This window comes from Phyllobates terribilis, unplaced genomic scaffold (genome assembly GCF_046119375.1).
Source record: "Phyllobates terribilis strain yellow unplaced genomic scaffold, ASM4611937v1 Scaffold_4__5_contigs__length_816908805, whole genome shotgun sequence".
NCBI classification, from domain to species: Eukaryota; Metazoa; Chordata; class Amphibia; order Anura; family Dendrobatidae; genus Phyllobates; species Phyllobates terribilis.
In genome coordinates this window covers 418461100-418486252 of record NW_027362764.1, presented here as the reverse complement: position 1 = coordinate 418486252, position 25153 = coordinate 418461100, and positions in this window count along the sequence as shown.

Genomic DNA, 25153 nt, shown 5'->3' with positions numbered 1-25153 from the left:
GGAGTGATGGACAGATGAGCCCGATGCGCGTTTTGCATGTTCTCAGTAATGCTTTCTCAAGGGCAAAATGTCTTTAGTGTCCAGCATAATACCTTTTAAGTAGCCCATTTTCTCCTATGTTTCAAATGTTCTTGTTGGAGTTGGAATTTCTGGGTGATCTACAGCAACCTGGTGGTGTCATGTTTCACCGTCTGTTCCAAATATTCGATTGGCAATCCCAGTATTTACAGTATAACATGCTTTCCTGTGTTTTTCACAGTATTTGCCCAGCTTTATATGGATTTTAGAGCTCGTGGCTGCACTTGGCTCTCATAAATGGACAATGTGTTTAAAGACAGTCAAGAGGTTGGAACACAAGGGGATAGAAATGTACAGGATGTTATTCTGAAATTTAAAGACCTTCTTAGGAAGAGAAAACTGATTTGCTGGAACCATGTGTTCCTTAAGAAATATATACAGAAGAGTTTAATCCCTAGGGGCCTCAGGGTCAAGGTTTTCCCCTCATTCCCCATTGAGTACGAAGTATTTAAAACTAAATGGGAGGAACTTTCTAACACCTGCTCCAATGGCTAGATGCTATTATTAAAATAGATTAATTATTCATCCTTAAAGGAGATTGAGACAGAATTTGAAAACTTTTTAAAGAATGAGATGTCTGGTGATGCTCTTGAAAAACTTAATGAGGTTATTGATGCAGAATTACAAAAATCGGCCAATAACATCCAATAGATGAAATCTAAAAAGTTCCAGAGGGATGTCTGGGATAAACAAACCATTGTGTATATTGTTGGAAAAGTTTTAATGATCGATCTAGTCCCCGTTTTTGGAATACATCCAATTCAAGACCCAGATCCACTTTGGTTCAATCAAATATATCATATGAGGATAATTATCCCTTATCGAATAAAATATCAGAGGGTACTGGCCCCCAATCAATCAAAAGGATGTAAACCCGACAGACTAACAAAAACAGGGGACTGGCAACTCAACACCAGGGGAGTGGTTCCCAGGATTGGGCTCCAGATCATTAACTTGTCCATTCATGTCTTGACTGAAGCTCAATTGGAGGTTTTGGGTAAGCGACTCACCTTCTCCCCCACTAATGCTTTTAATTTGCAGCTCTAAAAGATCTGCAACTTTTTTCGGCAAGCTCATCCTCAAAAAACTACACAGTAAACATGCTGTAGAACTGGATTCCCTGGACAGGACCGAGAGGGAGGCATTGCGTTGTCCGGAGGAATTACTTGAGGAGCAAGGAACCCAACAATCAGGTGGGTTTCCTCAGATCACAGTTCCTAAGTCAATGAATTTCCCCCCCTGTCCTTAACTCCAGCTGTTGAAATTTTCACTAAGTTAGTGACAGATGATTTAAAAAACTCTCTACCAGATGCAGTCAAGATAACGTCACATACCATCAACGTGAGGCAATTAAACAGCTGCAATAATAGCACAATGTAGTTTATAAGGCGGCGGACAAGGGGGAAACATCGTCATTTGGCCCTGTGAAAAATATGAAAGCAAAGCGAGTTGAGGGATACCCAAACTTACACTAGGTTACCTTATAACTAGCGTGCTTGTTTAACCCTTTAAATGAGCACGCTCGGGTGTTCGCCAAATATTTTGGCGTGCTCGGCATTTCTTTTACTGTCGCCGCAGCTTATTTTCTCGTATACTTCATAAAAACGGAAGATAAAATTTCCATCTTACTCACATTTTATGAAACACCTGTCTTTATTTTCCATAGTGCCTTTCCAATGCTGCTGACCGGCCAGAAATATCCAATACAAAGAAGAGGTGGACAGGCGCATCCAATAATAAAAAATCTTCAAGCTTTATTTCAAATACATATCTTTAAAAATCCATACAAGGATGATGTGGTACAGGAACCACTCTGATGTGTTTCTGGCACCCTTAGTCATAGAGCTTGAAGATTTATTATTGGATGTGCCTGTCTACCTATTTTTTGCATTGAATATTTTCGTGTGTACTATTAATTTGTGACATAAAAATTAAAACGACGGTTACTGTTTAAGCTTATGGCCTAAATCCGTGAAATAGTTTTCTTCCATCTACTTTTAATTTTGACATTGGTGCCAGACCCTCCTAATAATCTGTCAACCCAACTGGCCCATTTACAGATGTTTATTGACTTCTATGGGAGAGTTTTCTAGTTATGCTTCGTAAACTGTGCAATGGTCACTGTGTAAAGAGAGGGGCAAGCTTGAGCATCATCTACTGTGATTGATGCATATTGTGTTACATATATAGATGTTACCTGTCACTGTAATCACTATTAGTTATACATTTTTTTTCTGTATTGAATACAATTGAAGATTTCTGGAAATATTCATCATTAAGTTTGAATAAGGAGGGGCGCTGTTAAGTACACCCACTGGACGTGCTGCGGATAGATGCAGTAACCAAAAACTGAGACAAATAGAGGCTATGAGTAATGGTTTTATCTGAGCTAGTCTTAGTGGGCTTCAAGTGATAGCTAATAAATACAAGAAGATTGTATTTTTAAAAAGGATAACATTTATTAAAATATTATAATAGACAAAACAATTTGGGAACTGAGGGATTTAGATGATGTCCCCTATTTTTGGGTGGTGATGCTGTAGTAGTCCAAGTTGGTACAAGTATCAGTTGAGAAGTGAAATGATCCCCTGGGGAGAGAGGGGAACAATTAATAAGGGTATAAGATAGTAATTTGGTGAGTACCTTTAGTAGATTAGGAAGGTGGTGGGTACCTGAGGTAGTCCGTAGTCAACGTATGTAGAGGGCACATCCACTTCCGGAAGAACTGAGGTGCATTTAGTTTTGTGCTGCTAGAAATAGGACAGAGAGTTTAAAATAATACCTGTTAGGAATTACCTTTATGAGCTAGGGGTGGGGGATTTTACCTTCAGGGTTAAAGTTGTCTGGCAGTGGGGCATATGTCCTAGGAGTGATGATATATTCGTTTTGAACAAATAGAGACCTTGGCTGGATTGTGTGCCTGAGATCTTGTAAATTAGAAACCACGGGTGATGAATCTAGGAGGGACATGCAATAGGAACACAGTGGTGTGCAGAAAGTGGAGTTACCTAAGGTTATATAACCTGGTGGTGCCGGTATATGTTCCTTGCTGGGGCTGAGTATCGTAATAGGCAGCTCGCTGCATGATAATTCTGAATGTAGGGCTAAGATGGACATATGGGTACCCTTCTAGAAGTTACCCAAATCTTCATGAGACACTGTGGATTATGTAATCACGTCGGACAGGTGAGAGATATGTTTTTTTTTATTTATTTATTATTTTTTTTTACAGGTGAAAATGGCTTCAGCGGATTAGGCGTTAGGTGAGCATAACAGTGTTTTTTATTCATATATAAATGATTAAAACCGTGTGGAATTCTATTTAAAGTGAAAGACTTTATTCTTGCTGTGTCTTTATTTCCAAACCTTTACTATGGGGTTAGTAAAGGGGGCGTCTTATAGATGCCCTCAATTACTAATCTGAGCTTCATGTCAGCTGCCAATACAAGACTGACAACCTTATTACCCCACTTGCCACCAAGGAAAGCTAATATTATTAGCCTTGGAGGGTACTAGTATCCATGGCCCCTTCCATGGCTATTAATATCAGCCCGCAGCTGTTTGTCTAGTCTTTGCTGGTTAGATTTTATAGTGGGACCCTATGTTATTTTTTTTCTGGGATCTCCTTGTAATCTAGCCAGTAAAGGCTAAGCAAACAGCTTTGGGATTTTATTAATAGTCAGGGAACATTTTTGGCTAATGGCCCTTTCCCCAGCAAGTAATATCAGCCCCCAGTGGTTGGCTTTCACTCTGCTGGTTATGAAAATTACACTGGTGCCCACGCCATTTTTTAAAATTTTAGGCTTTGTGCACACGTTCCTGACGTAGCAGCGCCTTGGATGTAGCTTATTTTTGCTGCATCCAAAACACTGCATTCTATTGAACGCAAGTAAATACGCATTCAATATATTCTTGCATTCTAGTGGTGAAAGTTCTGTTGCAGAGAATAGCGACTCCGCAAGAGAAATTGACATGCTGCGGTCCTGAAAGACACGCTGCATGTCAGTGTCCATGAGTGATCCGCAGTCTCAGATGCACACATAGTGGACATAGGAATTCTAGAAATACCATCCACTATGCTGTAACAGCTGGTTGCTTCGAGTTTGACGCTGCATAAAAACACAACTTCAAATCCGCAGCATTTCCTTATCATGGGCACATACTCAAACTCACCTACAGCATGTCAATATCTGTAGACGCTAATCTCAGCTGCAGATTTTAACCGAATGAAATGTCATTACATGCGGTAGATCCACATTTACTAACAAAACAAGTGTGGCATTAGGAGTAGTGTAGAGCGAGCACTAAAATGCTCGGGTGCTCGAAGCTGGGGCTGAGCTCAACGTGATACTCGGGTGCTCGACCCGAGCAACGAGCCCAATGTTAGTCTATGGGACACACGAGCATTTTTGCGGCGGCACCCCCGGCAGTCTGTAGAAAGCATAAAAAGTGCCCAAAACGATAGTGACAATGCTCAAATGACATGGGGACAGCATGGGGATCGCCCCAGGAAGCATTTCTGACCCCCAGGTCACTGCTGTCAACAACGTGGTCAGAGGTATTAAGCCACTTTTAAGGGCTCACAATAAAACGTTCAAAAACTAAACTGAAACTGTTTTCCTGTGAAATATGTTAAGGAACATCCTTTCCAGGGTAAAGACTTGTGTATAAGGTAAAATAAATAAACAAAAACAAAAAAACTCCTCCACACCTTGGGGTATGTTCACAAGTAGCATTTTTTATGCGTTTTTGCACTTTTGTATTGCTTTTAACCATGACAAATGCATTCACCGGGAAATGTCATTTTAACATTTTACAACCTTATCTCGCCATGTGCTGTGTGACACATGCATAAAGTGCTGAAAAGACATGGGAACAGCATGGGGAAGACCCCGGGAAGCATCTCTGACACCCAGGTCACTGCCTAATACTGTGCCCATCAGAAGTGATCTTTGCCGCAAAAGAAGATGCAGACTTGCAACTATCTCCGTGCAAGTCCTTGTCCCAGGGCAGTGTTCAATTGTACCTCCCCCATTCCTTGCAATGCAAGCGCAAATATGCAGCCAACCACCCAAGCACCTGCAGGCTGCAATACTATACTGCGAGATTACACTTGAAATGGGCCCTTTTAGTTTGGAGGAGGCCATAGCTGGCCACTACCTCATAGCTGCGTTGGCAGCGAGGTCTCCATACTCAGTCCCCAGCCACCACTATTTATCCCAGGAACCTTCCCCACACTTGTCTTAGCCTGGCCTGCTTTAGGGCAGCATTGGACAAGCCCACCAGATAACCAGAGACTCCTCCGGTGGGCCCTGGCTTCTCCATCAGGGGAGTTGAGAGTGCCAAGGTGAGGAGCATGATGATGATGATAGAAGTGAGCATCTGCTTTGTTTTCTTGTATTGCAAGCGTAAGTGTGCAGCCTGACACCCACCCACCCCCAGGCTGCAATACCATACTGCTAGCTTGCACTTGAAATGGGGCCTTTTAGTTTGGAGGAGGCCGAAGCTGGCCACTACCTCATGGCTGCTTCGGCAGCGAGGTCTCCATACTCAGTCCCCAGCTGCCACTATTTGTCCCGGTAACCTTCCCCACACTTTTCTTAGCCTGGCCTGCTTTAGGGCAGCATTGAACGAGCCCACCAGACAACCAGACTAGAGATGAGCGTTGTTCTACTCGAACTGTTCGCCAATCTCAAATTCGAGCTGTTTTGGGCGGTGTTCGAGCCGGTCGGCGAACACGAACAATTTGAGAAAAATTCGGCTGTTCGAGGTTATGTTCGATAACTGTTCGTGCACCAAAATCATAACTGGATTTTTTCTCAGTAATGATGAAAATTAATGTTAATACGCAGTTTGAGTGTACAGCGGGGCGGGGGGAGGGGCAGGGGATGGATCTCTGCAGGAACAATGAAGATCTCCATTTTTTTTTCTCTTTCCCGCATTTGCAGTGGGGAGGTGCAATCTGTCAGCCTATCAGCAGCGCACACACGGAGCGAAGTGCTTTTTTTCACACAAGCAAGGGCATGTGTGATTGGCAGTGTATGTCACATGTCCTTGCCCTATAAGACCAAGCCATTTTCCCCGTCGCCACCATTTTCTCACTGCTGCAGCTGCGTGTTAGACGGCACCGCTGTTGCTGTGTGCGCTATACCTTGTTAATTTCAAGCCAATTTTCGCACAAATATACAGATAGCTTGGGAGTAGGGAATAGTTGTGATTGCAGTCCTTTTAAGGACTAGGTTACAGCATTTCCTACGACTTTTATCAGGCAGGTCTGTGCTCTTAAATAGATAGATTGTGGGAGTAAAGACTAATTGTAATTGGAGTCCTTTTCAGGACTAGGTTACATCAGTTCCTATCAGTTTTTGCCAGGCAGGTCTGTGCCAGTGCTGTGCAAGTTTTTTTCACAGCATTTGGCTGAATCTAGCAAAGCTAATCCTTTTTGGCCTATTGCAGAGTGTGTTAGTCAGTGGAGTAGCCTATCTGTGTTGCAAGATATACCACCTGTGTATAGAATACCAATTTTTTTACTGCACCTAGTGAAGTAAAATCTTTTGGGCATAGCATCATTCTATTAGTCCATCTATACTGACCTCCATCAGGTTGCAAACTGAATATAATTTTTTTCTGCATCTAGCTCTGAAAAAATATTTGGGCTTCTAGCGGTGTGTGGGACTTGGTCTATTAGTCCATCTATACTGACCTCCATCAGGTTGCAAATTAAAAATAATTTTTTTCTTCATTTATCTCTGAAAAAATATTTGGGCTTCTAGCAGCGTGTGGGACTTGTTCTATTAGTCCATCTATACTGACCTCCATCAGGTTGCAAATTAAAAATAATTTTTTTCTGCATCTAGCTCTGAAAAAATATTTGGGCTTCTAGCAGTGTGTGGGACTTGGTCTATTAGTCCATCTATACTGACCTCCATCAGGTTGCAAATTAAAAATAATTTTTTTCTGCATCTAGCTCTGAAAAAATATTTGGGCTTCTAGCAGTGTGTGGGACTTGGTCTATTAGTCCATCTATACTGACCTCCATCAGGTTGCAAATTAAAAATAATTTTTTTCTTCATTTATCTCTGAAAAAATATTTGGGCTTCTAGCAGCGTGTGGGACTTGTTCTATTAGTCCATCTATACTGACCTCCATCAGGTTGCAAAGTAAAAATAATTTTTTTCTGCATCTAGCCCAGCCAATAGTTTTGGCCTAATACCACAGTTTGGCCACTCAGCTCTGCTCGGTTACCATCCATTGTTTTTTTGTGCAAACAACTCCAGAGTTGTGAATTAGTTAACCACCAAAATGAGTGGAAAAAGGCCTGCTGCTGGTGGAAAGGGGAATAGGCGTGTTGGGAAGGGGAAAAAAGGTTGTGTCCGTGGGGTAGGTGCAGAAGAAAGACCATCTTCCAGCCAAACTAAAATGTCTACTTCTTTTAGCGGACAATGTGATAAGATCCCTTTCTTACGGCCACGCCAATCGCTACAAATTCCAGATGAGGCACAAAAACAGCAGGTGCTTCAACGGATATCAAGTGCTCCTTTAAGTGGGCTCTCCTCCACATCAACTTCAACATCACAAATACTCCAGTCCTCAAAGGTGTCACCCAAATCGCACTTGCTTCCTCACAGCTCCCAAATCTCCAGCTGCCCGTCTGAGTATGAGGTAGAACAGATGGTTGAGTCTGCAGAGCTGTTTACTCATACTATAGCCTGGGAATCAGAGGTCGACTCCAGCGCTTCTGTGAATCCAGACGAGGAAATGATCTGCACTGATGCCCAGAATCTTTATGAGTCGGATCCAGGACCAGACGCAGAAGGTTCTGACCATAATGTAGACCCTCATTCCCAAACTGTAACTCCTGTTGGTGGAGACAATGAGGAAGACGATGATAAGACTCAAATACCTGATTGGAGCGACAACTTTAGTTTTTTGTCAGGGCAGGAACAGGTTGGCTCTGAGGACGACGGGTGTGATAACGCACAGGGTGATGATGATGAGGTCGGAGATCCCACTTACTGTCAACCCACAGTCAGCCAAGAGATGAGGTCAGCAGAGGAGGTGGAGGAAGATGCTAGTGACGACGAGGTCAGGTTGCGCCTTCCTGGACAGAGACGTAGTACTGGAAGCACGTCAACAACTGCATCCTCAAACACAACTCTGCCTCTCACCACAAGTCGTGGTGGCTCTTCAGGTCGCATGGGTGCTAAGCCTTGCATAGCCTGGGCATTTTTTCAGATCGATAAAGATGACCCAACTCGTGTTATCTGTAACATTTGTCAGCAAAAGCTAAGTAGAGGCCAAAAAATACATAGTTTGAGTACTTCATGCATGAACCGGCACATGGACATGAAGCATAAGTTGCAGTGGGAAGCTCAGTGTGCTACAATGCGGCCTAGCCGGCCGGGCCAATCACCGTCTGCCATATCTTGTGCATCCGCGGCCTCTTCATCCTCTGTGACTGGGGGGACAGCAGTCACACCTGTTTTGGGGCGCAGACCTGCCACGTCTTTACCCGCAACAGCCAGCGTGATTGGCAGGTCATCATTTTCTTTGGAGGTGGTAACACCAGCTGGTGTTGAGCGCTGTCCAACATCGATAGCACCACCTTTGGATCAAGGCAACCTAACATGTCCGCCTGCATCTTCCTCACAGACCGGCAGTTTGCCGGGGACACCCTTATCAACCCCGTCTAAGCACAATAGCCAGCCCTCGGTCCCTCAGATTTGGACAAGTAAAAGACCATTTCCTCCTAGCCATGAGAAAGCTAAGAGGTTGAATTTCACCATCTGCAAGCTCTTGGCTACAGAAATGCTGCCTTTCCGCCTGGTGGACACAGAGGATTTTCGAGACCTTATGTCCGTCGCAGTGCCCCAGTACCAGATGCCCAGTCGGCACTACTTCTCAAAGAAAGGTGTGCCTGCGCTCCACCAGCATGTCTCACACAACATCACCGCTTCTTTGAGAAACTCTGTGTGTGACAGGGTGCATTTCACCACAGACACTTGGACGAGTAGGCATGGACAGGGGCGTTACATGTCGCTGACTGGGCACTGGGTAACTATGGTGACAGCAGGACAAGGGGCTGCTGTCCAAGTCTTGCCGTCCCCACGAGTTGTGCGTCAATCCTCTTTATGTCAAAGTTCCTCCACTGCTTCTGCCTCCTCAACCTCCTCTCGGTCTTCCACCTGCACCCAAAGCCTGTCTGGTCATGCCACAAGCTTTCTAACTGCGCAGAAGGAATCCTGCACACCTCCTTACTATGCTGGCAGTAGGGCTCAACGTCATCAGGCGGTTTTTACATTGAAATGTCTGGGAAATGTGAGTCACACAGCTGAGGAGTTGTGGTCAGCTCTGGAGAACCAATTTCATGAATGGTTGTCTCCACTGGACCTGAAACCAGGGAAGGCCGTGTGCGACAATGCTGCAAACCTGGGTGCGGCCCTTCGCCGGGGCAATGTCACACACGTGCCTTGTATGGCTCACGTGTTGAACCTGGTTGTCCAGCAATTTTTAGCCCACTATCCCAGACTAGATGGCCTTCTGCAGAGGGCACGGTCGCTGTGTGCTCACTTCCGCCGTTCGCATCCCGCAGCTCAGCGACTTACATCTCTACAGAAGTCGTTGGGCCTGCCACTTCACCGGCTAAAATGCGATGTGCCTACCCGGTGGAATTCAACTCTGCACATGTTGCAGCGACTGTGGCAGCACCGACAAGCCCTGGTGCAATACGTTCTGACGTATAGCCTGGGCCAACGAGATTCAGAGGTGGGGCAAATCACGCTGGAGGAGTGGTCTCAGATCAGGAACCTATGCACCCTTCTGCACAGTTTTGAAATGGCGACGAAGATGTTTAGTGCTGACGATGCCATTATCAGCATGACTATTCCGGTGATTTACATGCTGGAGCACATGTTAAACAGAATTCGGAGTCAGGTGGTGGCACAAGAGGAGGTGGAGGAAGTAGAGGAGGAGGAGTTGTATGCGGAAGGGCTAACATCTGCAAGGTCCAGACGGTCGGCAGCACCAAGGCGGCAGGCATGTGAGGGTGGGGGAGATGGTTTTACCAGGGCGCATGGTAGCAGCCAAACTAGTGAGGAAGGTGCAGGAGCCCAGGAAGAAGTGGAGGACGAACTGATGGAAGACTCATCAGATGAGGGAGACCTTGATCACATTTCTGTTGTGCGAGGTTGGGGGGAGAGGACAGAGGAAGGAAGCATGATTGTTACCTCGCCACCAACACAACAGGGACTTGGTGCTCCTGGATGCGCAACACACATGAGTGCCTTCTTGCTGCACTACCTGCAACATGACCCTCGAATTGTGAGAATTAGAAATAATCCTGACTACTGGGTTGCCACACTGTTAGATCCCCGGTACAAAAGTAAATTTGCAGAAATTATTCCTGCCATAGAAAGGGATGCACGCATGCAGGAGTATCAGCAGAGACTGTTGCAGAATCTTACATGTGCTTTTCCACAAAATACCAGTGGTGCACGTAGTGAATCTCACAGTTCCAACTTGCCAACCGTGGGACCGTCAAGTGTTCAGCACTCAAACCGTAACAGAACCACAGTATCTGCTGGTAACATCAATTTTGCGGAATCATTTCACCACTTTTTTAGCCCATCCTTTGCAAGGCCACAGGAGACAAGAAGTCTGACACATAGTCAACGCCTAGAGACGATGGTACAGGAGTATCTCCAAGTAAACATTGAAGCCACGACTGTGTCACTGGACCCTTGCTCTTTTTGGGCTTCCAATCTGGATAAATGGCCGGAGCTAGCCACTTACGCCTTGGAGATCTTGTCATGCCCCGCAGCCAGCGTTCTGTCTGAACGTGTGTTCAGCGCTGCTGGTGGTGTGCTGACAGATAAGCGCACGCGGCTCTCCACTGATAATGTAGACAGACTCACGTTCATAAAGATGAACAAATCATGGATCCGAAACGACTTTTCTACCCCTGTGTCATCCTGGGGAGAGTAAAAGCTTGATGATTGGTTAAAATCACCCTACCAACCGTTTTAAGCTTTCAAATTACTAATCATGTTTATCTGTATCTTGACTGGAAAATAATTTGGGCTTTGTAGCAGTGTGCAGCACTGATCCTATTAGGCCATCTATAATAAGCTTCACCAGATTTAAAATTAAAAATAATTTTTAGCTGCATCTAGCCCGGAAAATAATTTTGGGGCTCCGAGATGCGCAAGACACATAAGTGCCTTCTTGCTGCACTACCTGCAGCATGACCCTCATATTGTCAGAATTCGAAGTAATCATGACTACTGGGTTGCCACACTCTTAGATCCCCCAAACTTTTCGATCAACCTTTTCATTTTAATAAAGACCAAAAAAATGGTCATTTTTGAAATTATAAGCATTAGCAGGTTGTTAGAAACTGAAATCAAACAGTTTTCAACTCAAAACTTTATTCTAGGTGATGTTACATTTTCACATAGGACCCCTTGTTCGAAAGGAGCTTCTGAACTCTCTCGTCCATTGAATTTGTCAGGTTTTGGATGGTTTCTGCTTCAATTGTTTTGCATGAGGACAGAATACCCTCCCAGAGCTGTTGCTTAGATGTGAACTGCCTCCCGCCATCATAGACACTCCTTTTAATGATGCTCCAAAGGTTCTGAATGGGGTAGAGGTCAGGGGAGCATGGGAGTCACACCATAAGTTTGTCCCCTTTTATGCCCATATCAGCCAGAGATGCAGATGTTTTATGTGCAGCATGAGATGGTGCATTATCATGCAGAAAAATGATCTTGCTGTGAAATACACGGTTCTTCTTCTTGAACCATGGCAGGAAGTGCTGTTTGAGAAAATCCACATACATTATGGAGTTCATCTTTAGCGCCTTCAGGAATCCTAAAGGGGCCGACAATCTCTCTCCCCATGATTCCAGCCCAAAACATTACCCCACCTCCTCCTTGTTGGCGCTGTAGCCGTGTTTGCGTGGGGTGTCCATCAACCAGCCATCCTCCACTCCATTCATCTGGACCATCGAGCGCTGCACGGCACTCATCCGTGAACAAAACAGTTTTGAAATCAGTCTTCATGTAATGTTTGGCCCACTGGAGCCGTTTCTGCTTGTGTGAAGTGGATAGAGGAGGTCGACAGGATGGCATATGCACAGCTGCAAACCTCTGAAGGACCCTGCATCTTGTTGTTCGGGGGACGTTGGAGGCACAAGCAGCTTCAAAAACTTGTCTGCTGCTATGACAAGGCTTTTTTGCCGCTGCTGTTTCAACCTGACGTAATTGCCTGTAGGAAAGAGTCCTCAATTTGCCCTTATCAGCACGCACACGTGTGTACTGTGAATCAGCTACATACTTCTTGATTGCCAAGACACTTCATCCTGATCATCGCACAATGTTGATTGTAGTCATGCCTTGACCTAAACACTCCACAATTTGTTGCTTCTCAGCAGCCGACACATCCTTTTTCTTTCCCATTTTGGCAGAAAATGTAGGCTGCTTAATAATGTGAGAGAGCCTTCTTAAGTAGTCTTGCCTTTCATTGGACACACCTGCCAAACTAATTAGCACAGGTGTCTGCAATTGCTTACAGTGATATAAAGAGCCCTGACACACATCACCATCAATGAGTTTAACTGACAAACAAACAAATTCTTCCCTTATCACTCCTAAACACTTTTTGCATAATAATTTGGAACGCGGTGTACATGTGCTTTTCCACAAAACACCAGTGGTTCACGTAGTGAATCTTACAGTTCTAACTTGCCAACCGTGGTCTGTATGGAATTGTTCAATAAAGGGCCCAAAATTAAGATAACATAGATGGGAGAGGTCTCTATGAATAGGAATTCCTAAGTATTTGATACCCTGTGAGGGCCAGGAAAAGGGAAAGTTGGACTGGATGGAATCCTATATGGATTTAGGGAGGGAGACATCGAGGGCCTCAGACTTCGCTGCATTGATTTTAAAATTTTACCATGTAACAAAGTGATCTATTTCAGCCATAACAGCAGGGATGGATATATGTGATTGAGTGATATATACTAGGACATCATCAGCAAATAGAGAGCACTTGTACTCGGTGCCTCCCACCTCAATCCACCTAATATTGGGGTTATGGCGAATTGATGAGAGCAGGTGCTCCGTCACTAGGATGTATAAGAGAGGGGACAGAGGACATCCCTGCCTTGTCCCATTGGTGATTGTGAAAGGTGATGAAAATGTTCTGATGCACCCCCATGGCCTTGGGACACCCGGAGCCGGACACTTTTTGGTGGATGCTGGTGGTTGTAGTCTTCGTGGCGGCGATCCGGTTCCGTGGCTCAGGGCGGTCAAACCAGTGGCGGAACTATTTATGTGGTTTAAATGTCCGACTACGCCACCCGTGGATTGCGGTCAGAGTGAACCGCCGCTACAGGGCAGACCGCTAAGGCTGGTGTTGTGGGTGCAGCAGAGCGTAGCATAACTCCCCACGGGAGGAGTATAGCCTCAGGGCAGTGTATGCGGAGGATGGGGGTGATGGTGCAGGGCAGCAGCAGTAACGACACGGAGTCAGTGATGCAGTTCAGGGCCTTTACTCATAGTTCTTATTATCCAGACCACGTCTGCAGGTAACGGCTGCCCACGTCGTACTGTGCTCACCAGGTGAGGGGCTCAGACAACTCCCAGATAACTTTGGAGCGCTTCACAGGACCCCCTTTGTGTGTCCTTTGTCTGGCCTTTCTTACCAACACTTCTGTCCGGCTGCCTCGGGCCTCCTCTTGGTAAACTTGGCGCCAGTTTCCCTGACCCTATGTGGTGCCTTCCTAGCGGGTGGAGCAAGGGGCTGCGCCACATAAAATGTCAGAGCCTCCGGTTTCTAGCTGAGGGTCGTTTCCTGCCTCCACTAGTTCGGGGACCGGTCTCCCCCTTTGGCCTGACCCCTCCACGCAGGTGGATTCGGGCGTGCGGTGGCGACTCGCCCGTCCGCACCCCTGGGATCCCTTCATTCCTCGTTCCTGGAGCCTTCTCCGCTCCTCTTCCTTCCTTCTCCCTCTTGCAGGCCTGGGCCTCTGTTACTAGGCCCGCCTCCGGAGCAGAGCTCATGCAGAGCCCCTGCTCCCTGCCACTTCTGCTCAGACTTCTCTGCACTGAACTAAGATGGTGCCCACCTTTTATACTCCCTTCTCAATGCACCCAGGAACTGCTTCCTCCCTGCTCCTGCACTGCAGGGTTCCCCTTCCTCAGTGTTCCCTCCCCCCACTCCAGCCAGGGACAGGGACTGTCGTGCCCATCTCAGGGGCATATTGGTCGCCCTGCCCCACGGCAATGTGGTGTAATGCATGCAGGTGTCGGGTCCTGATCCACACTCCATCCTTATCTGAGAGTGAGATATCACACCTCTGGGTGAGGTGCAATACGTCTGTAGCAACCGAGCCCTCGGTGCTACAGTTCCATTTATCTTCAGCCTAGGTGACGTATTGTGATACAGGGCCGTGATTTTGGCTATAAAAGGGTCCCCTAGACCCCTACCCCAAGCTTTTTAAGAGAATCATATATGGCGTGCCAGGAGACTCTATGGAATGCTTTCTCAGCATCCAACGAGAGTATCTACTTACAAATTTTTAACTGCATCTAGCCCAGGAAATACTTTGTGCCTAGTAGCAGTGTCTGCTAGTCAGCGGATTATCCCGGCTGTTAAGCAAGCTACACCACCTGTAGTTTGGACACTTAATTTTTTCAAAGGAAATGCTTCGGGACCACGGGATACTTAGTGAAGAGCATCAGGAGGCACCCCAAGGCATAGGGGCTGGGACTGGCACTAGGATACCTTGCGGTGGACAGCCGAGCTCGATCCTTATAAAAGCTTTTTAACTGCAGCAGCTTTAGTGGACGCTACTGGAGCTGGAATTACGCGGCTGCTGGCATGAGACTTGCCCTCCAATAGATCCTTGTAAATGGATTTAAAGTGTATTCATTCAAATTAGAGGGACAATTTAAATTAAAAAGCTTAGAGCTGCCTCCACCACAGGGGGGCTCTCTCGACCCACCAGCGGACAGGCACCAGTATTGGGAGAGGGGGGCTGGCCATCAGGGTTCACCGCGGCTCTGGCACAAACCCGGCGACACGGAGGTGGCACGGGCAGGAGCGGACTGGCCGTCTCGGCTTCTCACTTTTTGGATTTTAGAAGGGCATGACATGCCTATATCTGTGTCTCCCCCTCCTTTTACTCCTCCACCTCTTTTCTTTTCGCATGACTATATGTACTTGTCACTTTTCCATGTGTTAGTTGTGTCTTCTGAGCAGTGTGTCAGCTTTTGGACACCTTTGAAGGTGTTTTCTATGTGTTTCTATGTGTTTTTGTTTGCCTGCCATTGGTTTTAACGGTGTTCGAAGGTGTTCGACGAACAGTTCGACGAACAGTTCGGCGAACACACGGGTGTTCGACGAACCGAACCGAACTCGAACACTACGGGGGTGGCTCAACACTAAAACAGACTCCTCCGGTGGGCCCTGGCTTCTCCATTAATGGAGTTGAGAGTGCCAAGGTGAGGAGCATGATGATGATGATAGAAGTTAGCATCTGCTTTGTTTTCTTGTAATGCAAGAGTAAGTGTGCAGCCTGACACCCACCCACTCCCAGGCTGCAATACCATACTGCTAGCTTGCACTTGAAATGGGGCCTTTTAGTTTGGAGGAGGCCGAAGCTGGCCACTACCTCATGGCTGCTTCGGCAGCGAGGTCTCCATACTCAGTCCCCAGCTGCCACTATTTGTCCCGGTAACCTTCCCCACACTTTTCTTAGCCTGGCCTGCTTTAGGGCAGCATTGGACGAGACCACCAGACAACCAGACTCCTCCGGTGGGCCCTGGCTTCTCCATCAGGGGAGTTGAGAGTGCCAAGGTGAGGAGCATGATGATGATGATAGAAGTTAGCATCTGCTTTGTTTTCTTGGAATGCAAGTGTAAGTGTGCAGCCTGCCACCCACCCACCCCCAGGCTGCAATACCATACTGCTAGCTTGCTTGCACTTGAAATGAGGTCTTTTAGGCTTGTGGAGGCAGACGCCGGCCACCATGTCATGGCTGCATCGGCGGCCTGGTATCCATACTCAGTCTCCAGCCGCCCGGCGGCCGGGTGTCCACACTTGGTCCCCAGCCGCCCCTATTTGTCCCGGTGCGCCTTATACACAAGCGCGCATACCAAAACATTACCTGTGCCCTCCCCAGTGCATTTAGTGGGAAGGACAGCCATTTCCGCTGTAGTGTGTGCACGCCAACCCCCTGTTCATGGCACATGCGAAGATGCCTCCCGCCCTGCACCTGCCGTTGCAGATTTGCAACTATCCCCGTTCAAGTCCTTGTCCCAGGGCAGTGTTCAATTGTACCTCCCCTATTCCTTGCAATGCAAGCACAAGTATGCAGCCGGCCACCCACCACCCCCAGGCTGCAATACCATACTGCTTGCTTGCTTGCACTTGAAATTGGGCCTTTTAGGTATGTGGAGGTGGAAGCTGGCCACCACGTCATGGCTGCTTCGGCGGCCTGGTTTCCATACACGGTCCCCAGCCGCCCCGCGGCCGGGTGCCCACAAATAGTCCCCAGCAGCCTGGGGGTGGCCGGGTGTCCATAAACGGTCCCAGCCGCCCCTATTTGACCCGGTTCGCCTTATACACAAGACGCATACCAAAACATTACCTGTGCCCTCCCCAGTGCATTTAGTGGGAAGGACAGCCTAACCACAAACACGTGGACAAGTGAATGTGGCCAGGGATGGTTCATCTCACTGACGCCTTCACACTGGGTTAATATTGTGGAAGCCGGGACACAGTTGGACACTGGGATGCAACACGTCCTCCAGACATAGAGGATTGCGGGTCCTGGGTCAATCAGGCTTCAACACAAAGTTCAGAAGGTACACAACAGCAGTGGTCGGCCTCCTACACAACGAGTAAAATATTCAAGGTCATGAGGCCACCCATTTCCTTAGCTTTCTGTTCCTTGGAATGCAAGCGCATGTATGTAGTAGCGGCTAGGTCTGAGGAAGTCAGCGTTTTGGCGCATATCCTACCTCCTCCGAGGATTGCTGGATGTTTTCCTGCTACTATCCCAGTTCTGTGACTCCCGTTAAAACAAAGCTTCAGGTGATGAATGATGAATGAGGTGGTGGCAAAGGAGAAAGAGCAGGAGGAACAGGGACCATTCACATCAATATCAGGCCAGTCAACCACACATGTCTTGTAGTATATGTTTCTGTACCAAATGGAGCGGTTTGGCTCCAAAGTTATAGGGCATACAGTGAGTGCAATGCCTACCAAAAATGTTGAGGCACTCCAATGCCCCTTGGAAGTGACATGGATGTCAGAGGGTCTTAACTAAACCGTTTTTTCCATTTATAGCAACTGGGTCTCCTGTACACTGTTGGCCTAAGCAGTGAATGGAAGGCTTTCCAAAAATTATGAGGAACTGCAATGCCTCTTGAAACAGACGTGGATTACAGGGTACTAAAAACCTTCTACCCATTATTGGGGAGTGGGTCTCCCTTAGTGTTCGTCTATGCATTGAAAAGCAAAAGCTGACTAAAATTAGGTGGGAATGCAATGCCCGTTGGAAGAGTAGTGGAGGTTAGAGGTAATTAAAAACAACATTTCAATGCCCCTTGGAAGAGCTGTGGAGTTCAGAGTGGTTTAACAAGACTGTTTTAATGCCCCTTGGAAGAGACATGGAGATCACAGTAGCTTAACAAGACGTTTTTAATGCCCCTTGGAAGAGACGTGGAGATCAGAGTGGTTTAACAAGACGGTTTGAATGCCCCTTGGAAGAGACGTGGAGGTCCCAGTGGAATAAAAAGAAAATATCAATGCCCCTTGGAAGAGTGGTGGAGGTCGCAGTGGAATAAAAAGACAATATCAATGCCCCTTGGAAGAGTAATGGAGGTCCCAGTGGAATTAAAAAGACAATATCAATGACCCTTGGAAGAGACGTGGAGGTCACAGTAGCTTATCAAGACAGTTTTAATGCCCCTTGGAAGAGGTGTGGAGATCACAGTTGCTTAACAAGACGGTTTTAATGCCCCTTGGAAGAGATGTGGTGGTCCCAGTGGAATAAAAAAACAATATCAATGACCCTTGGAAGAGACGTGGAGGTCAAAGTAGCTTAACAAGACGATTTTAATGCCCCCTACAAGAGTCATGCAGTACAGCATATTAAAAACATTATTCCCATTATTGGGGAGAGGTCTCCCATAGTCTTTGCCTATGCCTTCCAAGCAAAAGCTGCCAAAAATTAGGACGGAAGAAATTGAAATGCCCCTTACAAGAGCCATGCAGTACAGCATATTAAAAACATTACTCCCACTATTGGAGAGTGGGTCTCCCATAATCTTTGCCTATGCCTTCCAAGCAAAAGCTGCCAAAAAGGAGGAATTTGCAATGCTGGCAACACGGACCATGGTCAACCTGGTGGTATAGTGGTGGTGGAGGCTGAGGAGAAGGAGAAGAGCAAAAAACAGCCGAAATGAGGAAGCGTATACCCATGTGTGGGTGTGAAGCGGTGCATGGGAATACACCTCCTGAAATAACACAGTGGATTTGACTTTATGTTACTCTGCTGTCATTTGGTGGTGATGAGAAGTCTGGCCCAATCCAGCCTTTGTTCATTTTGATAAGGGTCAGCTTGTCAGCATTGTCAGTTGACAGGCGAGTGCGCTTATCAGTTATAATTCCCCCATCGGCACTAAAAACACGCTCCGATAAGATGCTAGCGGCAGGGCAGGCCAGGATCTCCAAGGCGTACAGAGCTAGTTCATTCCAAGTGTCCAGGTTGGATACCCAATAATTAAAAGGCACAGAGGAATCACGGAGGATGCTGGTACGGTCGGCAAGGTACTCCCTCACCATATTTTGAAACTTTCCACTCCTTGTGAAAGTACCCCGCTCCTCAGGGCCCATAAGCTGGGCGGGTCTCAGAAAACTGTCCCAGAACGTTGACAGTGCTCCCCTGCTTCTGCTGTATTGGAGTTGCGTCTCTCTCGCCTGTACGCCTTGGTTGAGCAACAAACTGTGACCTCTGCCGCTAGCGTGTTCAGATGGGAATTTTTTTAACAGTTCTGCAGCAAGGGCCTTCTGGTACTGCCCCATTTTTGTAGACCTCTCCACCTCAGGAATAAGAGAGTGAAAGTTGTCCTTGTAGCGGGGGTCTAAAATTGTCACCAACCAGTAATGACTGTCACCCAACATTTTGACAACGCGAGGGTCACGGTTAAAGCAGCGTAACATAAAATCAGCCATGCGTGCCAGACAGGTAACGGGCAAGATTTCTGTGTCCTCACCAAGATGACGACTGACCATGCTCTCCTCCTCCTCCCCACTGTCCTCAGGCCACCCACGTTGAACCGATGGTATGACACTTGTACAGGTACTACCGTCTACAGCGCATGATACGAGCTCCTGTTCTTCCTCCTCCTCCTCCTCTCCCTCATTGTCCCCCAATGCACGTTGGGATGAGATGAGGCTGGGCTGTGTGTAATCGCCCGCTACGGCTTCTTGAAACATCTCATCATACTCTTGCTTCAATGCCTCCTCTTTAATTCTCTGGAGAGAGCGTGGGATGCTGACGCTAATGATGGCATCATCGCCACTCACCATCTTGGTGGACTCCTCAAAGTTTGTCAGGATGGTACATATGTCAGACATCCAGGTCCACTCCTAAGGTCTTATGTGTGGAGTCTGAATTCAATACCGACGGCCTTGTTGATGCTGGTACTCCACAACTGCTCTCTTCTGCTCACAAATCCTTTGCAACATGTGGAGGGCAAAGTTCCAATGTGTGGGGACATCAAACACCAGTCGGTGTGCCAGAAGCTGCAAACGCTGCTGCAACACAGCAAGGGCGGCGGAAGCTGTAGCCGACTTGCGAAAATGAGCTGACAGGTGGCGTTCTTTGACGAGCAGATCTGGCAACTCGGGGTACGATTTAAGAAACCGCTGAACCACGAGGTTAAGCACATGAGCCAGGCATGGTACGTGTGTGATCTCGCCTCGCTTCAGAGCCGCCACCAGGTTACGGCCATTGTCACACACGACCATGCCTGGATGTAGGATCAGTGGTCTCAGCCACAGATCTGCCTGCTCTTTCACAGCTGTCCACAACTCACAAGCAGTGTGAGGTTTATCACCTAAGCTTATGAGTTTCAGCACTACCTGTTGCCGCTTGGCTGAGTCAGTACTGCAGTGCTTCCAGCTTGTAACTGATGTGGTGATATCTGAGATGGAGGCTGAACATGAGGAGGAGGAGGATGATGCGCAGGAGCAGTACACTGTGGGGGCATCTCTGACTGACATAGGGCCCGTAATCCTCGGTGTGGGGAGGATGTGTTCCGTCCCAAGGTCTGACTGGGTCTCGGCTTCCACTATGTTTACCCAGTGTGCCGTCAGGGAGATGTATCATCCCTGGCCACAAGCACTTGTCCACGTGTCCATTGTCAGGTGGACTCTCCCAGTAACTGCGTTGTTGAGGGCACGGCAGATGTTTTTGGACACGTGCTTGTGTAGTGCGGGGATGGCACACTGGGCAAAATAGTGTCGGCTGGGGACCGAGTACCGAGGGACGGCCACCGCCATAAGGTTGCGGAAGGATTCCGTCTCCACCAGCCTAAAAGGCAGAATTTCCAATGCAAGCAGTCGTGAAATGTGCGAATTTAGGACTGTGGCCTGTGGGGCGTTGGCTGCGAATTTGCGCTTTCGTTCAAAGGTCTGGGATATGGACAATTGAATGCTGCGGTGGGACGTGGGCGTGGAGGTTGATTCTGTTTCTTGAGAAACTGCCATAACAAGTGAAGACTGAGAGGAGGGGGCATCTTTGCATGCAGTATGGACAGGGGATTGCCTTGCACGCACAACAGGGGGTTCTCTTACACGCACAACAGCGGAAGAAGCAGTGGTGACACCCGCTGACACTGGTCGTGGACCCAGGGTTTCGCCCCACAAAGTCGGGTGCTTTGCTGCCATGTGCCTGATCATGCTGGTGGTGGTCAGGCTGGTAGTTTTGTCACCCCTTCTGATGTTGGCCTGGCAGGTGGTACAAATGGCCTTTTTGGGGTTATCAGCAGAGTCTTTAAAAAAATCCCAGACTCTGCAAGACCTACCGGTTGTACTGGCAACGTCCCTTGTGTTGGTGTTATGGGGAACGGTTGCCCGCCGTCTGTCTGCGGCCACCACACTGCTTCTTCCTGCCTGTTGGGGTACTCTGCCTCCCTCCCCCTGTGAGCTGCTGGCCTCGCTCTGCTTGTCCTACTGCCACATTGGGTCAGTTACTAGACCATCCACCACCTCCTCCTCTTCCACTTCCGCACCACGGTCCTCCTCCTCACTTCGTGGCAATTGTGTCTCGTCATCGTCCACCTCTTGTGACAAATTACCAGCGTCGCCTTTCTGTGGCCGTGGCTGTTGAAATATTTGGCCATCGCTACATGGGATCTCCTCTTCCACCACTTCAAGCGGAGCAGGCGAGGGGCCCAAATATGGAAATGGACCAGTGCACAGCTCTTCAGAGTGTCCAACTGTGGGATCAGTTGCTGTCTGACGACACTCGGCATGGTGGGAGGAAGGAGCATCAGGGTGAGGAGGAGTATGCGGTCGAGACTCACGGCTACTAAGACTTGACCGTGTGGAAGACAGACCGTAGGTGGTGGTGCCCAGGTGACTGGAAGTATTATCTGCTATCCAACTAATAACCTGTTCACACTGATCAGTTCGCAATAGTGGTGTTGTTGTGTGCTTCCTTAGTAATTCGGTCAAGAACTGGGAGCGAGAAGATGTGGCTGTTGGTTGTGGCTCATTTTCACCTTGGCCACGGCCCCGTCCTCTGCACGCACCATCACCAGAACGTCCAGTTCCACATCCCTTGCCACGCGCCTTGCCCATTGTAAATGAAGTAAAATAGCTTACACTCGCACTATCAATGGCAAAAGGGTAATAGAAAGGAGATAAGAACCGTGGAAGAGGAAAACCACAGTTCTAGTTCTCTGGCCTACACCAGAATCTTTTAAACAGATATATTTGTGTCTGAACAGTCAGCAAGACACTCAAACTGTTTTTTTTATGTAAAAAAGGCAAAAAGGGGGCTTACACCCAGATTTGAACCGTGGAAGAGGAAAACCATAGTTCTAGTTCTCTGGCCTACACGAGAATCTTTTAAACAGATATATTTGTGTCTGAGCTGTCAGCGAGACACTCAAACTGTTTTTTTTTATGGAAAAAATGCAAAAAAGTGGCTTACACCCAGATTTGAACCGTGGAAGAGGAAAACCACAGTTCTAGTTCTCTGGCCTACACCAGAATCTTTTAAACAGATATATTTGTGTCTGATCAGTCAGCGAGACACACAAACTGTTTTTTTTTATGTAAAAAAAGGCAAAAAGGTGGATTACACCCAGATTTTAACCGTGGAAGAGGAAAACCACAGTTCTAATTTCCTGGGGTATACCAGACTTTTTTAAATATATATATTTGCGTCTGAACAGTCAGCGAGACACTCAAACTGTTTTTTTTTATGGAAAAAAGGCAAATAAGTGGATAATTATTATTATTATTTATTATTATAGCGCCATTTATTCCATGGCACTTTACATGTGAAAAAGGGGTATACATACAAGAACAATTACAATAATCTTGAACACAATGTGACAGTGACTGGTACAGGAGGTGCGAGGTCCCTGCCCGTGAGGGCTCACAATCTACAAGGGATGGGTGAGAATACAGTATGTGAGGGTAGAGCTGGTCGTGCAGCGGTGTGGTGGATCAGTGGTTACTGCAGGTTGTAGGCTTGTCGGAAGAGTTGGGTCTTCAGGCTCCTTTTGAAGGTTTCCACAGTAGGCGAGAGTCTGTCATGTTGGGGTAGAGAGTTCCAGAGTAGGGGGGAAGCACGGGAGACATCTTGTATGCGATTGTGGGAGGAGGAGATAAGAGGGGAGTAGAGAAGGAGATCTTGTGAAGATCGGAGGTTGCGTGCAGGTATGTAAAAGGAGACTAGGTCAGAGATATATGGAGGAGATAGGTTATGAATGGCTTTGTATGTCATGGTTAGGGTTTTGAACTGGAGTCTCTGAGCAATGGGGAGCCAGTGAAGAGATTGACAGAGAGGAGAGGCCGGGGAATAGCGGGGGGACAGGTGGATTAGTCGGGCAGCAGAGTTTAGGATGGATTGGAGGGGTGCAAGAGTGTTGGAAGGGAGGCCACAGAGCTGGAGGTTGCAGTAGTCTAGGCGGGAGATGATGAGAGCGTGCACTAATGTTTTTGCAGATTCATGGTTGAGGAATGTGCGGATCCAGGAGATATTTTTGAGTTGGAGTCGGCAGGAAGTGGAAAGGGTTTGGATATGTGGTTTGAAGGAGAGTTCAGAATGCAGGGTTACCCCAAGGCAGCGAGATTGATGGACTGGGGAGAGTGGACAGCCATTGACGTTGATAGATAGGTCAGTTGGGGGGGGTGAATGAGATGGCGGAAAGATTATGAATTCTGTTTTGTCCATGTTAAGTTTTAGAAATCTAGCAGAGAAGAAGGATGAAATAGCAGACAGACATTGTGGGATTTTGGTTGGTAAGGAGGTGATATCAGGTCCAGAGAGGTAGATCTGTGTGTCATCAGCATAGAGGTGATAATGAAAGCCATGAAACTCTATGAGCTGTCCCAGGCCGAAGGTGTAGATGGAATAGAGCAGGGGTCCTAGAACTGAACCTTGGGGACACCAACTGATAGGGGGCGAGATGAGGAGGTGGTGCGTGAGTGGGAGACACTGAAAGTCCTGTCAGTTAGGTATGAGGAGATCCAGGATAGGGCCAAGTCTGTGATGCCGAAAGATGAGAGAGTTTGTAGTAAGAGGGAATGGTCCACTGTGTCGAAGGCAGATGAAAGGTCTAGGAGGAGGAGGATAGAGTAGTGTCGCTTAGATTTGGCGGTTAGTAGGTCGTTGGTGACTTTAGTCAGTGCAGTTTCAGTAGAATGGTGCGGTCGGAAATGAGATTGTAGGCGGTCAAAGAGGGAGCAGGAGGAGAGGTGGGAGGACAGCTCAGAATGGACGTGTTGTTCCAGTAGTTTTGAGGCATAGGGGAGAAGTGATATGGGGCGATAGCTAGTCACAGAGGATGGGTCAAGGGAGGGCTTTTTGAGGATGGGTGTGATTGAGGCATGTTTGAAGCATGAGGGGAAGACACCAGTTGTTAGTGACAGGTTGAAGAGGTGGGCTAGGGCTGGGATGAAGATAGTGGTAAGATTTGGGATGAGGTGGGACGGGATTGGGTCAAGTTTACAGGTGGTGAGGTGTAATTTGGAGAGTAAAGAGGAAAGTTGATCTTCCGTAATGGTGGAGAAGGTGGTTTTGGAGGAGGAGGGTTGTGTAAGTGTGGGGAGGGGCTGTGGGGGCTTTAGGCAAAAGCTTTGTCTGATGGTGTCAATCTTCTGCTTGAAGAATGAGGCAAAGTCTTCTGCTGAACTAAGAGGAGAGGGAGGAGGCACTGGGGGACGGAGGAGAGAATTGAAGGTGTTGAATGGTTGTTTAGGGTTGTGAGTCAGGGAGGATATGAGAGATGCGAAGTATGTTTGTTTTGCTGCAGTGAGTGTGGACTTGAAGGTAGTGAGGGACTGTTTGAATGCGATGAAGTGCTCATTGGAGTGGGACCTTTTCCATCTATGCTCAGCAGCACTGGAGGCCCGTCGCAGTTCTTTAGTAAGGCTGGTGTGCCAGGGTTGTCTGTTGATTGTGCGAGCTTTGGTATGTGTGAGGGGGGAGACCGAATCGAGAGCTGCAGCTGTTGTGGTGTTGTATAAAGTGGCAGCAACATCTGCATCATGTAAGGAACTAATGTCTGTAAGAGGGAGAAGGGATTCAGAGAGTGAGTGTAGGTCAAGGTGTTTGAGATTTCTGCGAGGGTATGCAATTTTGTGGAGCGGGGATTGTTGCCCTGGAGAGGAGAGGGTAGAGAATGTAAGTAGGCTGTGGTCAGAGAGAAGAAGAGGTGAGTTAGAGAGGTTCGATAGGGAACAGAGGCGGGTGAAGATGAGGTCCAGTGTGTGGCCGTCTTTGTGGGTGGGTGTGGAAGACCACTGAGTAAGACCGAAGGAG